We start from the raw sequence: 16,129 nt of genomic DNA on the forward strand, positions 1-16,129 counted from the left end.
TAAATAGCATTCGGAACAAAGAAAAAGGCAACATTTCCAAAACAGCTGCTTCTCTCCAACCTTGACATCTCAGCCTTTTCAGAATTTTAAGGAAAAATTTTATTTCTTTTTTTTTTTTTTTTTTGCTCTCCTAAAGTCAATAATTTATAATTTAGGTGGAGCTTTATAATGGAGGGGGGGGGGGAAATGGGAAAAGATAGGAAAATGAAATTAAAATTTAAAAAAAAAAAATAGAGAGTGTAAAGTTTCCCCTAGGCCGTGAGGAGACATGATGGGACACAAAATTTCATTTCTTTTTGTCACTTCTCCAAATTATTATTAGAGAAATAAAGTCTCGTGGAGTAATGTGGGATTGGGATTTTGTGTTCCATCCATTGGAGATGGAACAGGGGGACAATCCTCCTTGGCAGCCAAATCCATTTGTTGCCCGTGGTGCAAGGATGTGCCAGGGCAAAGTTTCTGTGCCCGTGTTCCACACAGCCTCACTCTGCCTGGAAACATCCCAAAATCCTCTGGAAGTGGCACCTGGGGACGTGGTTCAGTGCTGAACGTGGTGGTGGTGCTGGGTTATGGTTGGACTTGATCTTAGAGGGCTTTTCCAACCTTAACAATTCCAAGATTCCAACAGCTTAACCCTTGGCACAGCTGAGCTGGGCTTCAGGACCTGCCCTCGCAGGGATGGGTGTCCCTGCTGGGGTTATCCTGGCTCCTGCTGTCTCCAAGGAGTAACTGGGGATCAGAGGGATGGAGCAGCTCTGCTGGGAGGAAAAGCTGAGACAACTGGGATTGTCCAGCCTGGAGAAGAGAAGGTTCCAGAGAAATCCAATTGTGGCCTTCCAGGACCTGAAGAAGCCGGTAAAAGACATGGAGAGAAACTAATTCCAAGGGCTGGAGGGACAGGACACAGGGAATGGCTTCAAACAGCCAGAGGGCAGGGTTAGATGGGATATTGGGAAGGAATTCCTCCCTGGGAAGGTGGGGAGGGGCTGGGCTCGAATTCCCAGAGAAGCTGTGGCTGCCCCTGGATCCCTGGAAGTGTCCAAGGCCAGGTTGGAGCAACCTGGGCTAGTGGGAGGTGTCCCTGCCCATGGCAGGGGGTGGCACTGGATGGGCTTTGAGGTCCCTTCCCACCAAATCCATTCTGGGATTTGATGATCATAGAGGTCTTTTCCTGCCCCTGGATCCCTGGAAGTGTCCAAGGTTGGACTTGGAGCAACTGGTTTAGTGGAGGGTGTCCCTGCCCAGGGCAGGGGGTGGCACTGGATGGGCTTTAAGGTCCCTTCCCACCCAAAGCATTCCAGGATTCCCTGATTTGACAGTTTGCAGCCTGGGATGCCAAGGCAGATCCCACATGGAATTCCCGAGCTCTGCTCCTCGGGAGTTCCCAGCAGAGGAAGGAGGGCACACCTTGGCACTGCTGCTGTCCATGGGCATCTCAAATTCTGCTTCATCTCCTCCCCTCAGGAGAGAACTCAGGGTGTACAGGAAAATCTGCAGCTCTTTCTGTGCAGATATCCACATTTTACTGGATACCCACAGCTATTACCACCACTGAGAACTTTTTTGCACGTGAAAAATGCAGGTTCAACTAAAACCTGCCTGAAATTTCTCAGCTTTCGGGTTCAGCAAAATTATTTGAAAGTTCTTGTCAGAAGTGAACACATTTTGAGCTTTTGTGTCAAAATGATGTGTTGTTATTGTACTTCAAGGAGTGTTTGGCCAGTGCTCTCTGGCACAGGGTGGGATTTTGGGGTGTTCTGGGATTTTTGGGTGCAGGACCAAGAGCTGGATTCGTGATCCTTGGGGGTCCCTTCCAGCTCAGGATATTCCATGATTCTCTTTCATTGCAACAGGAGTCTTTCCTTGACCATGAGTCAGATAAATCAGTGAATATTTTAACTGCAAGGCCAACTTTGGCAAGGGAACCCCAGGCAGAGGAGGGGAAATCCCTGGGGGGGAAAAAAAGAGAATATTTTACCCTTATATTAACATTGCACCCGATTTTGTCCCCAAAATGATGCTTCTCCACTAAATAACAGCAGAAGTCCTGCAGCCTCAGCGGGCACAGGGTTGTTGCAAACAACAACCAAAGCAAATGAAGGCAGTTTGGAGGCATTTCCTGGGAAAAAGATTCACGGTTCTGTTTCCATGGAAGCGACAGCACATCCCAAGCGGCAGCAGGAGCTGACAGAGAGCGGCTGGGAGAGTTAAAGTGCCATCTCCTCCTTCCTGGCAGAGCAGGGGGGCAGAGCTGGGGGGATCACTCCGGGAAAGGAGGCAGGGAAATCTAAAAGGACACACGGACATATGGCTAAATGGAAAGGCTGGAGGGCTGGGCTGAGCCTCAGCTCTGCCAGAAACTTCCTCTGTCCCTTTGGGCAACTCAAGACATGTCCCAGCTCCTGTGGAAATCAATAATTGATGGCACTGGGCACGAAATCAGAGCCTTGAACACCCTGGATGGGCTCCTCGGGCACCCCAGGGCTCAGGGCAAGCCCTGCTTGGTTTGCCTGTTGATCTTTTACTCTCATGACTCTTTTACTCTCCATTTTCCATGGTTTCTGAGCTCCCCCAGATTTTTAATATCTGCCCCTTCTGATCTTGATACGAAAACTGTTAAATCCAGTGCTGGCAACTTCACAGCACTAAAGACATGGAACCTTCAGGGAAGCCTTTCCTTGGCTTTGGATCAGATGCTTCAATTTGTCTCTGTGTATTTTTTTCATTTCAGACGTGGCCTGATGAGTAGAAGTGTTAAAGAATGAGGGGGGTGAGGAGGGATGAGGAAGAAAATCACCTGAGTGTGCAAACATTAGTGATTATATTGAAAATTCCTTCTCAGGACCTGTAACAAGCCACATCCAGAGACAGCAGGACCCACTGAGTGGCTGCTGGAGTAGGATCTGGGATCAGTTCACTTTAGAAATGAAAGCACAGTGTGAAAGGACAGGAAAACACCAAACATCAGCTTATTACAAATATCACATATTTTTGTTGTGATCTCCCACATTCTGCTTCCTAATTCTTCACTCTCTTTAACCTGAAAAGGTATAGCTGGCTCAGAAAAGCTATTTTTGGTATTGTTTTGGGGGCATGGAGAGAAGCTTGCAACAAAATCCTGTTCTTTTACAGAATTAATTTGGCTAGAGCTCGTTTTGTTTGCTGTTTAAGCTCAGCCCTCGACCCCTGGGACAAAAATTACGATGGAATCTCTGTCTTTCCTCTTCTCCTTGGTTTGACTTTTTGGAAAATGTACTTCAAAGCAGCAAGAGCTGGTGAGCTCAGTGCAAGGGAGCTGTGGAATTCTCCAGCCTGGGCTGTACAGGAGGTGGGGTTAAATGATGGAGAAGGAGATACAGGAGATGGGGATATATGAGATATAGGAGACAGAAATATGGGATATAGGAGAGGGAGCTATATGAGATAGAAATATGAGATATATGGGATGGAGATGTGCTACACAGGACAGGGGGTTAAATGATGGAGAAGGAGATATAGGAGATGGGGATATATGAGGTATAGGAGACAGAAATATGGGATATAGGAGATGGAGATATGAGATATATGGGATGGAGATGTGCTACACAGGATATAGGGTTAAATGATGGAGAAGGAGACATGGGAGATGGGGATATATGAGATATAGGAGACAGAGATATGGGATATAGGAGATGGAGATGTGAGATCTGTGAGATGGAGATGTGAGATCTGTGAGATGTAGACGTGCCACACAGGACTTGGGGTTAAATGATGGCACTGCTGACCTTAAAATCCCAGGAATAATTCCACAGGCTCCTGAGCTCTCACAAGGACTTGGCAGATCCCTGTTAACACCAGTGGGCTTGTACAAGGTCTGCTCTGGCTACCAGGACTTCCTTGGGCAGCAAGAATCCAACCCAGCCCGTGTGCCCTGAACGTCCTCACTGCCCAATGCACTAATTAACACAACTCTGGAGTTCCAAGCCCCTTTCCAAGAGCTTTCCCATCTCCAGAGGTGGAACTGCAGAGCCAGGGCAGGGAAGGAGCTGCAGGGAAGGAGCTGCAGTGCTCTGGGCTTGCTGGATGTTGGGGGGGGGTTATTTTTAATGGTTTCTGGCACTGCATTACACTGAGGTAAGTGCTTTGTTTCTCCCTCAAGTGGCACTCAGCTCCCTGGGGTTTCCTCAGGAATGCTGCAGAATGTCCACTTGCTTTACTTCTGTTGTGCATGTGCTGTACAAGCTTTTGGCTGTGTTTGCCAGAGGAAAAGACAGGCTGCTGCTACTTAAAGGAAATATTTTTAATTGCCTTGTATTGATTTCCTCGTGTCCTGGTGGAGTGGGAGCTGATGGATGCTGCAGGATGAGGGGCTGGTTTATGTGGACAGAGCAGCTCTGAAATAACACCACTGGCTGGGCTTTAAACCCAGGCAGTTATTTTGGTGTCTCTGCCTCTATTTGAGCCCCCCAGAATTTGTCTCTGCTATTGATGGATTGAAGGAGAGACACAAAACTGAGCGTTTTCCTCTTTCCCTGCCACACTTTCTGCATTAAGGGAACACCACATCAACCCCACACACTGACATGATGTCTGCATTTGTGGCTGCTGCAGTTCTTCCCAGGTTGGATTCCCCCCTCTCTGTGGCCTTGGAGAGGCTCCTGGGAGACAGTCCCAGGTTTTTATGTTGCTGCCCCTCACGAAACGAAACAATCTGTGGAGCCCTCGGGGGAAAAAAAAGCTTATTTTTGCAAATCCTTGGATATAAACAGGTTAACACAGAGCTGTGGAGCAGAACCATTTCCTTTATCATTGCTCTTCTGTGTTCTGCTAATACACAGTTCAGAGCTGGTAAATGACATCTGCATGTTGATGCAGGACCAGGGAGTTCTAAAATTGTTTTCACATTTATATGTAAAGCAATTACCGATGATTTTTTTTTTCCTTTCTCTGCCTCATAACCTGAGAAGTGGAGCAGACATACAGGAAGTCTTACTTTTTATTTCACTCTGGTAGACTTGTAAAGCAGGCAGCTCTGGGGTACAGTGCAACAGGAGGCAAATGAAACTGGAATTTATTTTTTATTGCATTACTTGCAGCCCCTTAATGCAGGCAGATACCTTCAGACTGGGGAAGGGGGCAAACAGGGAAAGACCAGCATGTTCTGACAGCACAATCCTTCCCAGTAGATGTGCATTCCTGGTGCTCAGTGCACCATTCCCAACACTTCTCCCCACCCTGGTTGTTCCAATCTGTCCTATTCAGGGCACTGGGGAATGAATTTGTTGTTTTTTCCCCCCAGTTGTTACTTTGGAAACTGCTCTGTCAGACACTCCTCCAAGCCTACATGTTCTTTCAGGAGGCCTAATTAATTCATTTGCAGAGCGTGTGCCTCTCTCCCTGCTCGTTCTGCAAAGGTGCTAAGTCTTGCAATCAGAGAGAAGGGACCTGAACAGATTTGTTTGCACATCCCACGTTTCGAGTCTGGCTGAATTCAGCGCTGGAAAAAGAGACACGTCGCGGGATAACAACAGTTCTTGGGGCAGGATTAGCTGAGCTGAGCCCTCCTCGTGCCTGGTTTTCCCACCCAGCCCCTGGAACATGTGCTGAGCTCTAAGCAGGAAAACCTGGAGCTGTGTCTGCCCTTTGCCACAACCCCCTGCTCTGCTCCGGGAAAGGGTCTCGTTTTCCAGCCCCAAGTGGGAACAGAGGGAAGGCTGTGGAGTTCATCCATCACCAGTAATTAATGACCCACTGCCTGATGCCAGGCTGGGGCTCACATTCCTGCACATCCATGCCCAGGCACTTGGCACAGGGATGTGACAGTTCCCGGCCTCCTTGGAGGGAGGGGACAGAGGGGAAGGGGAGCAGTGACATCTGCCTGCAGCTCCCATCCATCCTGGGCCTTCCCACCTGAGCTCCTGCAGCCTGTCAGCACAATTTGGCTTAAAAACCAGGAGCAATGAGGCTCCTGAATGGCTGTATGGAATCTCTGGGACATCTGCTTTTCATAGAACCACAGAATCCCGGGATGCTTTGGGTGGGAAGGGACCTTAAAGCCCAGCCAGTGCCACCCCCTGCCACGGGCAGGGACAACCTTCTAGGTTGCTCCAACCTGGCCTGGGACACTTCCAGGGATGGATAAATCACAGCCTCTCTTTTATGGGATCTGAATTTTGGGTTGTGGGTGGCTGCCCAACGATCTCTGGACTGGATGGGGCTCTGTTGCCCTTTATCCATCATTTTTAAGGGCTGGGAAGGCTCTAAGGATTTCATCTGCTGGGAGGTATTGGTTTGCCACGGTATCTGTGAGATGGAGCTTCCTCCTTGGATCCATAGCCTTTAACACTCCTTCATTTGGGAACAGCAGTTATTTTTTAAGATTTTAAACTCCTAAACACTGCCATACCTGAGACCCAGGGCTGCTGGTGTGGGGTTTGTGGTGGGCTCAAGGCTGAAGATGTTAATTTTCTGCACAAGCTGGATGTGCTGAACCCTAAAGCACTTTGTTGCTCTCTGTGAGCTGCATGGCATCCTAAATAAATGTACTTAAATGTGCTGAAAGGCACCTAATCAAACAAATCAGAGGGCAAAATGCCTGTGAGTATTTCACCTTTCAGGCATCTTCTGACACATGGACATGAGTAGTTCAAGTTGGACTCTATATATTTATTCTACCTTTGTAATGATGCCTCTTTATGTGTTAAAGTACATCATTTAGGGTGTCTTTCTGGGGGAGGAGGGGGCTGTTCAGTAGTGCTAGAAAGAGAGTCCACATTCCCAGGGTTATGTTTTTTGAGATCTTCCTGACCAGACAATTTTTATAGCTCAAGGCTTTTTTTTTTTTTTTAAAAAAAAAAAAGAGAAAAAGCTGTTATTAACAATAATTTATTGTGGAAAAATATTTACACAGACAAAAATATTTCACTAACACTGGTGTGTTAGGGCCAGGAATAAACCCAGCTCTTGTCCTGTAGCTCTCATATATTATTCATTCTTGCTGTTTGGCTCTTTTCATGCCGAGATCTCAAAGCATTTTGCAAATGAAGATGTAAATTGTTCTCCTTGTTTTCTACAGGAATGGCTTTGAGAGAGAAAGCACTGCAGTGTGGGACCTCCAGTGGAATTAGAGCCTGGCCTCCACCAGCCCAGTCCAGTGCTTTATACACTGGATTCTGGAGGTGCTGTTTTTATTAAGGGTGGGAAACATGATGGGATTAATTAGGAAAAGAAGCAAGGTGGAGAGGTTGGTGGCAGGGGAAGAAAAGGGAAGCCCAGCACCAGGGGTTGAGGTGGATTTGGAAGAGATGGAAAAAGCAGAGGCAGGGTAAGGAGGAGGTGAGGAGATTCTTCTGTGTGATCAGAGTGGACTAACGGGCTCCAAGCTGCCAGGGCTGCAGGATGGGTGTGCTCTGACTCCCAGTGCTGCCAGGGAGCTGAAGAAACTTCCAGAAGCAGCTCTGTCCATGCTTTTCCAGCAGCACTGCAGGCATTGAACCTCAGCCTTTTAACATGCCAAGAGGCAGAGGCTCCTAACTTGCTTTAATCCCTTTATAATTAACAACAAAGATCTAACTAACTTTGCAAAAGGGAGAACTCACACTCCAATGCCTCTGTTAAAATATGAGCCCTGGTCCTTGTGCTTGCTTGCAAGGCTCTGTGTACAAATGATGCTTCTGCTCCTGAATATCTGCAACTCACCCCTCCAGGTGATGACACATCTGAAATTTCTGAGGCTAAAAATGTCACTCTGGGCCTTGGGAGGACGTTTGATTTCATTCCAGGCATAAAGGAACAAATTGCCTTTAATGGCAGCATCGCCAGCAAAAGGCCTCCCTGGCTTTTTCCTGTCACTTCCAAGTGCCTTGTTGATATTTTTATGGATTTTTATTATCCAGCTCGTTATGCAGCAGCAACAGCCAGGCCAGGTTCTTGGGGATGGGGATGCAGGGGGGGCTCAGCTCGCAGAAGAACTCGTACACTCGTGGTTTTAATGTCTTTTACTTCAAAGCAAGGAGCTGATGTGATCTTTCATCATCTCAGCTGTTGTTTACCAGCCTCCTACAGATGCTGTTTGAACTAACAAACCCCACATTTCCTGGTTGGAGCGAGGAATTCCCTGGGTGGCCACAACCCCTTCACTCGGAGGCTCAGGAGTCCCGACTGAACGATGCCACTAACGAGAAGGGGATAAAACCATTTAAAAGTTCAGTATCACCTTTCAGTCAAACCAGAACTGGCCAAATTACTTTGGCTCAGCTCCTCAACCCTGCTCCTTATTTACTGCTCCCAGGGAAAAGCAGCAGAGCTGGGTTTGGGGTCAGTTCCCTGGCTGTGCCACAAACAGAGGGACGTGCTCCTGCTGCAGGGGCTCCTCTCTGACACTGATCTATGAGCAGGGCTTGGTTTCCTTGCACTCCTTTAAATCAGCTGAAACCCAGAAATTGCAGGTGAGGAAAGAGCTGCCAGGTCACCTTTTCTGAGGGGATCAGAGCAGGTTCTTTAGTGCCTGTGATCAAAGTGTGTGAGTGCCTGGGATGGAGAAAATAGCACCAGTTGGAGACAGGTTCCTTTTTTTTTTCCCCCTCTTCTCTAGCTCCTCTTTTTTTATTCCCTTTCCCCAGCCCATCAGCAGGGTGGTCCTGCTACTTTTACCCCTTTTCCTGGCAGTTCAGTGCTGCTACAGAAGCTCATGATGCTTTCAAATATATTGAAATAATTACATTCTAATAAAAATGGGATGAGTCATTTGTGGGCCAGGCTGGCTCATCAAATAGATGCTGAATTTCTTTCAGTGAACAGGCTGGTGGCCAACCAGGACTTTTTTATCTTAAAAAAAAAACATTCCAGTCTCTTTCACAGAATAGATAAGGTTGGAAAAGACCTTTAAGATCAAGTCCAACTGCCAACCCAGCACCGTGTTCAGGGAAAAGGCTCTGCTAGAAAGGATGATCCCACTGGGATGAGTTTCCCAGTGCTGAAGACAAGGGTGGACAGTAATCATCATTTTAGAATTAAAAATTTATAGTAACCATCACTGTAGAATTAAAATGATGATTTAATCATTTTATATATCGTGTGTATATATGTGTATTTAATTTATATACATATAAAAATTACATATATTTATTTATATACATATATAAATTACATGTATTTATTTATATACATATATAATTAATATATATGTATTCATTTATAGATTGTGTGTATATATATGTATTTAATAATTTTATATATTGTATACATGTATTTAATTTATATACTATATAAATTACATATATTTATTTTTATATATATAATTATATGTATTCATTTATAGATTGTGTGTATATATATATGTATTTAATCATTTTAAATGAGTTTAGATATTCTGAGCCCCAGGAAGGTGTGAGTCAGCAACTGTGTGTCAGTCTATGGAATGTGACTGTGTTGAAGGGCCATAATTCCCTTTGATTCCCATCCTCCTTTTCCAAGCATTTCTGTGGCAAACTGTAGGCTCAGAAACCACTTAGGCCCAGCCAGCTGCAAATGCCCCTTTTTGGGTGCTGGCAGGTTCCAATCCATCCCTCCTGCTGGAAGATTCTTGTCTCCAGTGCAGTTTTGGTGAAACAAAACTTTAATTGTCCTGAAAGAGAACCCAAACTGCTTCTCAAAGCCATCAGTGCACCTAAACAAAATAAACATTCTGTAGGGCAACTTCCATGTTATTTCTGTGTTGACTTTCTGGTTGTTTTTTTTTTTCTTCCCAGCCAAACAGCCACCTCTTAGAGCAAAAAAAGGCAAACCCACTGTGTTGGAGTCTGCTCTTAATATTTCCTGATAAAACAGCATTCTGAAATGAAAAAGGGATTTTTTTTCTAAGAAGCACGTGTGGGAAAATGATGGAGAGTCTTGTTTCATACAGCTCCAAGAATAATTTTTCCACTGTGGAGGATGCTTGGATATTTAGTCTGCATCAGGGGCCTGGGACCTTTATCAATCAAAGAGCCACTTTGTCATTAAATGGAATCTGGGAGTCGCCCTGAGATTAAACTCCACGCAGGGTCTGTGAAATGAGGGTCTGATTCTCAGCTGCACTGAGGCTCCTTTGTGCACCTCCAGTGCCAAAAAAAGGCCCCCAAGACTTGATTTTGTATCAGATCTTTCATAAAATCTATTCACCCAAAGTGCTGTAGGGTTAAAATTAATTCAGTTAATGAGTTAAATAACTGCCAAGGGAGAGAGAAATTAAGAGTCACGGGCAAGGGGGAAAAGAGATGCTTCCAGCTGAGTTTAGGAGAGAGAGTGTGAATGAGTTGAAGGGGAAAAGAGATGCTAAGAAGATGCACTGATGGGCAAGAGCTGCAGAGGAGAAAGCTCCAATGCCCTGAGGGTCAAATTAGATGAAGGAAGGAGGAAGGGCCTCTTTCTGCAGGAGAATTGCTGCCAGTGGAAGTTGGTTTAACACTCAGCACAGGCTGTTGGAGGTTTTCACTCTCTAAAGTCTGCCCAGGCTGTACAAATGTTCATCTTTGATTGCTCAGAATGCAATGGAAATGATCAGGGAGTGCATCCCTGTTGCAGCAGGGATTTCAGGAAAGAGAAGACAGACTCTGACCAGGTCTTTTGGCTCCCAGGCCCATTTCAGAGAATCACAGGTTGGAAAAGCCCTCTCAGGCCATTGAGTCCCCCCTGTGCCCAGTCCCCACTTTGTCCCCCAGCCCAGAGCACTGAGTGCCACTTCAAGTCCTTCCTTGGGCACTTCCAGGGATGGAGACTCCACCACCTCCTTGGGCAGCCCTGACCACCCTTTCCAGGAAGAAATTCCTCCTGAATTCGGACCAGACAGAGCTGTAGCTTGTGGAGAAATTACCTTCCCCTGCATCTGCATTCCTCTGTGTCTTTTGCAAGCCTTTAATTAATATTTGTTGGACTCCTGGATCTCAATCTCTGAAAATGGTCTAGACAACAAAGAACATTGGAACAGATGTTTTTCAAGTGAGCCATTCTTTCCCAGCTTTAATAGGATGTCTGACTTCACGTGAGGCAGGACTGAAGTGGGGCTGAGCCTTAAGAGCAACTCTGCTTTAAACAACTCACAGTTCTGAGCCTGGTTAGGCTGATGACATTCCTTAACACTTTAAGAAGCCTCTGAGGCCCACAAACAGAAGTTTTACATTTAATAGTTTGGATAGGAACAGCCTTGATTCATTTCCCTCAGTTTTATATCCCTGCTCTATCACGGTGTGATTATAGAAGGTGCTTTGGAAGCTTGGAGAGCAGTAAATGCAGACCTGGATTTGCTCAGCAGAACTTGGGCAGGGCTTTACAAGAAATTTTCAGACAAACTCATCTGACAAAAGGTGGTTTGAAAAAAAAAACCACAACACAACAAAACAAACAAACCAACAAAAAACCAACCCACTAAACCCCCAAAGCCCAAGTGCCTTATTTGAGGAATGTAAATAAAACACGTCCTGGATGTGCTCTTAACTGGGATATGGGCAGCCTTGGGGGGATGGAAGAGGGAATTTGCTTCATGTTCCCTCTGTGTGAAGTTTGCTGGTATGTCCCAGGTTATTGGGAGCTCTGTAACTCAAGAATGGAGAGTGAGGGAGGGAACTGGGAGCTTTATTGGTTGTGTCTACACGGTACAGGGCTGGGAAGTCCCTCCCTTGGAAAACACCAGGAGGATCCTCCCAAGACACATTTCTTCACAAGTCCCACTCAGAAATTTGGGGGAAGGATTCCCAGGACATCGTGTGTTGCTTGAGAAGGTGCCATAAAGCACCTCTGGGTAAGACACACACCCACAAGGGTTTTCCTGCAGGTCCTGGAGCTTGAAAAGGCTCCGATTTCCATAAATCCTTCCGTGAACCCGGAGGCAAGACTTGGATTGAACACGTTGAGTTGGTGCCAGGCCTAAAACTAGAACAGGGTGCCCATTTGGAGGGAAAAGAGCAATTAAGATAATTTTTCTAGACTATATATATTGAGTGCCTATGGACTAGTCTCTCCCATATGGTCTTGTTTCTTCTTCTCCCAAGTCTGGTCTCTGTGGCCCAGGGATGAACACACAAAACTCTGCAAAAACGGGGTCTGCCTCCAGCCTGTTGTTTTTGGATTCTGTGCATCCCTCTGTTTGATTTGGACATACCTAGAATCACAGAGTGGAGGTCTGAGGGAGTTTCTCTGCAAGCCTCATTTTCCTCTCATCTGTGAACCAGGATAGATAATTCCTGCCTTACGGGCATGTAAATTTTAATAGTTTAGTCCCCAGTTCAGCAAAGCACTTGAGCACATTCTGTTGGAGTAAATGGGATTTTCATTCTGTGATTACATTTTTTGGTGAACCAGGGCCACAATAAAACACTTGGAGATCATTGGAATTAGAGGGGTTATAGAACTGTAATGTCATTATCAGTGTTTCACAGTAAAAGAAACCGTGGTGATATTTATTCTCCAGGTAATAAATGGGGTTTGGTAATTCTGAACATATAATCTAGAGCTGACAAATGGCCTGAGATGCTCGTGAATGATGGCTTTTCCTGGCTATTTTTGGTCTGTTTGGTTATTTAAAATGCAATAACTCAGTGGGCTTAATGTGCTTTTCTGGGCTTTGGGACTGCAGCTTCAGCTCCTTTCTGGAAGTGGTTGAATCCACAGCTCTGAGGTCTGTGTGGGAATGGGTGTTATTTTAGGATTGGGAGTCCTCAAGCTGTCCTGTTGGTGATTCTGTATTTTCTATAAATAATGCTATGACAGAAATGATCTCTGCCAAGAGCCAAGCCCCAATCCTGGGGAAGTGCAGCAGGGCAGCTCTGTGCCCGGGTGCTGCAGCTCTCTCTGTGCAGCTGTGGTGCCCACAGCTGGCGTGCCAGGAGCACCAGATGCGGGGAGGGAGCAGCACCAGGAGGGAGAACACGAGAGCTGCCGGGAAAGGCAGGAGGAGGCTGGAAAGGAAAGCTCAGCAGCTTGTTTACATCACCTCCGAGGGCTGATTGCAGCTTATCACACACAGCCCAGAGCCCGGTGTCTAGACAATCCTCTAATTGTCTCCCCTCCTAAGTAGCAGCTCTGGTGACATTCCAGACCTTGACCTCTGCCCTGTCCAGCGCCAAAGAAGTGCCGTGAGGAATCAAGTAACACTGGGTATTAAAGATTGCTGCAAAAGGCCAGGGGGTCAACCTACTGTGGAGTTTGAGCAACAATGCTGGATAAAACTGCCTCTCCTTCCTCTGAGAGCTGGGCTCAGTGTCTGAGTCTCTGAAACCCAGGGATGAGGCTGGGCTGGAACACTTGGAGCTGTGCTGGGAAGGAGGAATGCACAGTTCCAGGGTGGCCGAGGCATCCCATCCTCCTTTTCATAGAGAGCTTGGGCAATCCTCGGGCAAGAAATGTGCTTTAAATAGTGTATATCTAAGTACTCCTGGATGCTGTGGCTTGGGATGTCTGGGAAGAGCCTGCCAGGTCCAGAGCAGGGGGGTTATCTGTGCCAGAGCACTTTAAATAACAGCACTGGCTGCAGCTCAGGGATTGAGGAGACAGGAATCTCTGCTGAAAATCGCTGAGAACCTGCTGAGGGAAAAAGCCACAAGAGTTTGTGAGTGCCCATGGCAATACCTGCCTTTCAGAGCATTTTCTGTGCTCCAAGCCCTTGGCTCTAAAAGGAACTCTGGGTATAACCTCTCCAAATGAGGATCCTCGTGGCTCCTGCTGCCAAAACCTCGCCCCCTGCACAGCCCAGTCCAAGGGTCTGCCACTGGAAATGTGGGGTTTGGCACACTGGAAGATGAAACTCCGAGCTTATGAACCCAAGGTCCAGTTCAGGGAGATAATTAAGCATATTGATATTTTTAGTAGACCTCTCATTAGAGATGTCCTGAAATACAGTCCCCAGTCAGACTGGAAATCTGTTGTTTAATAACAGATTAATAAATGCTGCCCTCATCACGTGAGTTTGATTTCCTATGAACTCTTCAAGTTGAGCCTTTCCTTTTAAATAACGAGAAATGAGCTTGTAAAGGTATAAAAAAAATTCTGAGTGAACTCTCCAAGCGGTGTAAAGCGAGGTAACTATTAAAATCCGTGGAGCTCTGCCAGTTTTCATCCGTTAAAGATCTGACTTTCTATTCCCAGGCCCAGGGAAAGGTGTTACTGTGTAAATGACTGCAAAAATTATTGCTGAAAGGTTTTATGCTCCAAGGCAGATCAGGTATCTGGTCCAGGGAGGGCACATCCATGGCTGCAGAAGGAAATAAAGGAGAGAAAATTGTGAAGTGTTAACTGATATTTTTAGAAGCTTTCTAATGACAGGTCACATTCCCAAGGACTATAAAGTGGCAGTTCCAACACCAATTATTCAAGAGGGGCAGAAGGATCCAGCGAGCAATTACAGCTTAACACCAGTTGTGGGGAAAATATTGGGAACTGTTTGATGGGGTTTGGGGAGTGAACAGCTTGAGAAGTGTAATTTGATTAGAGATGGCCAATGTGGGGCTTTGATGTGGGGTTTTTAACTGACTTAGGATTCTTCCCAGGTATTGGTGCCCTGGGAGGGATGGAGCTGGGTTGGATGGTGTGTTCCTGAAGTGGCAAACTGGGATGGGAAGGCAGAGCTGTGCTGCTGAAACTGCTGAGAAGTGTTCAAATGAGGGGAATGATGGATTCTCTCTGCCAGATTTTGTTTGAGGAAGTGCAATTCTTGGGTGCTGCTTCCTGGAAGTCTTAAAAGACCATCACAGGGGGGGAAAGTGGAAATTGGGCAAAGCCTGCCAAGCTCTGTCACCTCAGGGAAGCTCCTCCAGGGAAGACTGTCTCAAATGGGACTTTTTTAGGTGCCTGACTGCAGTTCAGATGCTTTCTGGATCAGGGAAGGATAACTCTATCAGTGCCCAGGCACACAGATCCTCTTCTTTGTGAGTCAGGTTGAAAATGTTCATTATGTTGCCTCTTTTAATTGTCTCTTGTGGGTCCCCTCTTGCCTGGCCCCTGAGCCTGTGAATCTGCCCAGGTCTCTCTGCTCTGCACTTTTGTCCCCTCTCAAACCTGCTCTGGCACAGGCAGGGGCTGGGACAGTCTCCTGCCACCTGAGGGACAGCAGGGAGCACAAGGTCCTTAAGGCTCCTTGATGCTACTGGATTAAAAAATAACTAATATTTATAATAATTAAAGTAACTTTAAACAAAGAAACACTACTATTATCCTCCTGAACCACCTAAAAGCAACTTAGGAGCCAGTACAATATTTATTTCCTTTTAAAAAGATATACTTCAGGAGAGATTTGCTGATAATTTTGGGGATAAGGCCAGAAATTAGGATACTCAACTGTACCTCAAGTTAAATATTTAACTGTTTGGGGGTTTTTTTGCCCTTTTCTCAAAGTACCAAGCATCACAACAACTATTTGTTTAGCACTTTTGAATGCAGGCTCTTGGGGGCATGATGCTTCAAAAGTTCTTGCATGCCTTAGGATTTTAAGTTATTTGATGCTCCTGAGAAACCAATATTGTTTATATATGGGGACTATACCTATTTTAGCTTATTTTCTCTGGAAGCAGAGGATGGACTGAGAGAGGAGGTAGCAGTGGATGGGCTTGAGCCTGTTTGAGGCCAGTAAATGGAGAATATACTTTTAATGCAGCCAAATATAACATGTTGAGTCTTGGGGGCAATGCACCAGAAGTGAGAGCACACATTAAATGGGAGAGACGTGCAGCATGTTGATGAGGGAGGGGATTTGGGGGCTGTGGGAAGAAGTCCTTCCAGCCATCATATTGCTGCAGATGGAAAAAAATAACGCAGTGCAAAGCATCAGTAGGAAAGAGAAAAACTAAATGGAATGGATGATCATTTTGTTGTTCCAATTCTTGGGTGAGGATTCAAAAATATCCTGCCTTCCTCCTGGGGAGCACAGCATTTTCTCTCTGTGGGCACTGGGAATGCTGATCCTTGGGTTTTTCCAGACAGTCTGCTCTCCTTCCACATCCTCACCTGGATGGGATTTAGCCACTCCCTACACCAAGGGATTGCTGATGGAAACAAGTAAAAGGGAACAAATGGAAACTGGGATACATGGAGGGTTATTAGCTTGTCATAGCCCCAAACCTGGGTGCTGCTCCAGGACAAATCAAAATTGGAAAGGAAATGGTTGGGAACTGAAGAGCGACCG

Source organism: Pseudopipra pipra, chromosome 28 (genome assembly GCF_036250125.1).
Source record: "Pseudopipra pipra isolate bDixPip1 chromosome 28, bDixPip1.hap1, whole genome shotgun sequence".
In the NCBI taxonomy this organism is placed as follows: domain Eukaryota; kingdom Metazoa; phylum Chordata; class Aves; order Passeriformes; family Pipridae; genus Pseudopipra; species Pseudopipra pipra.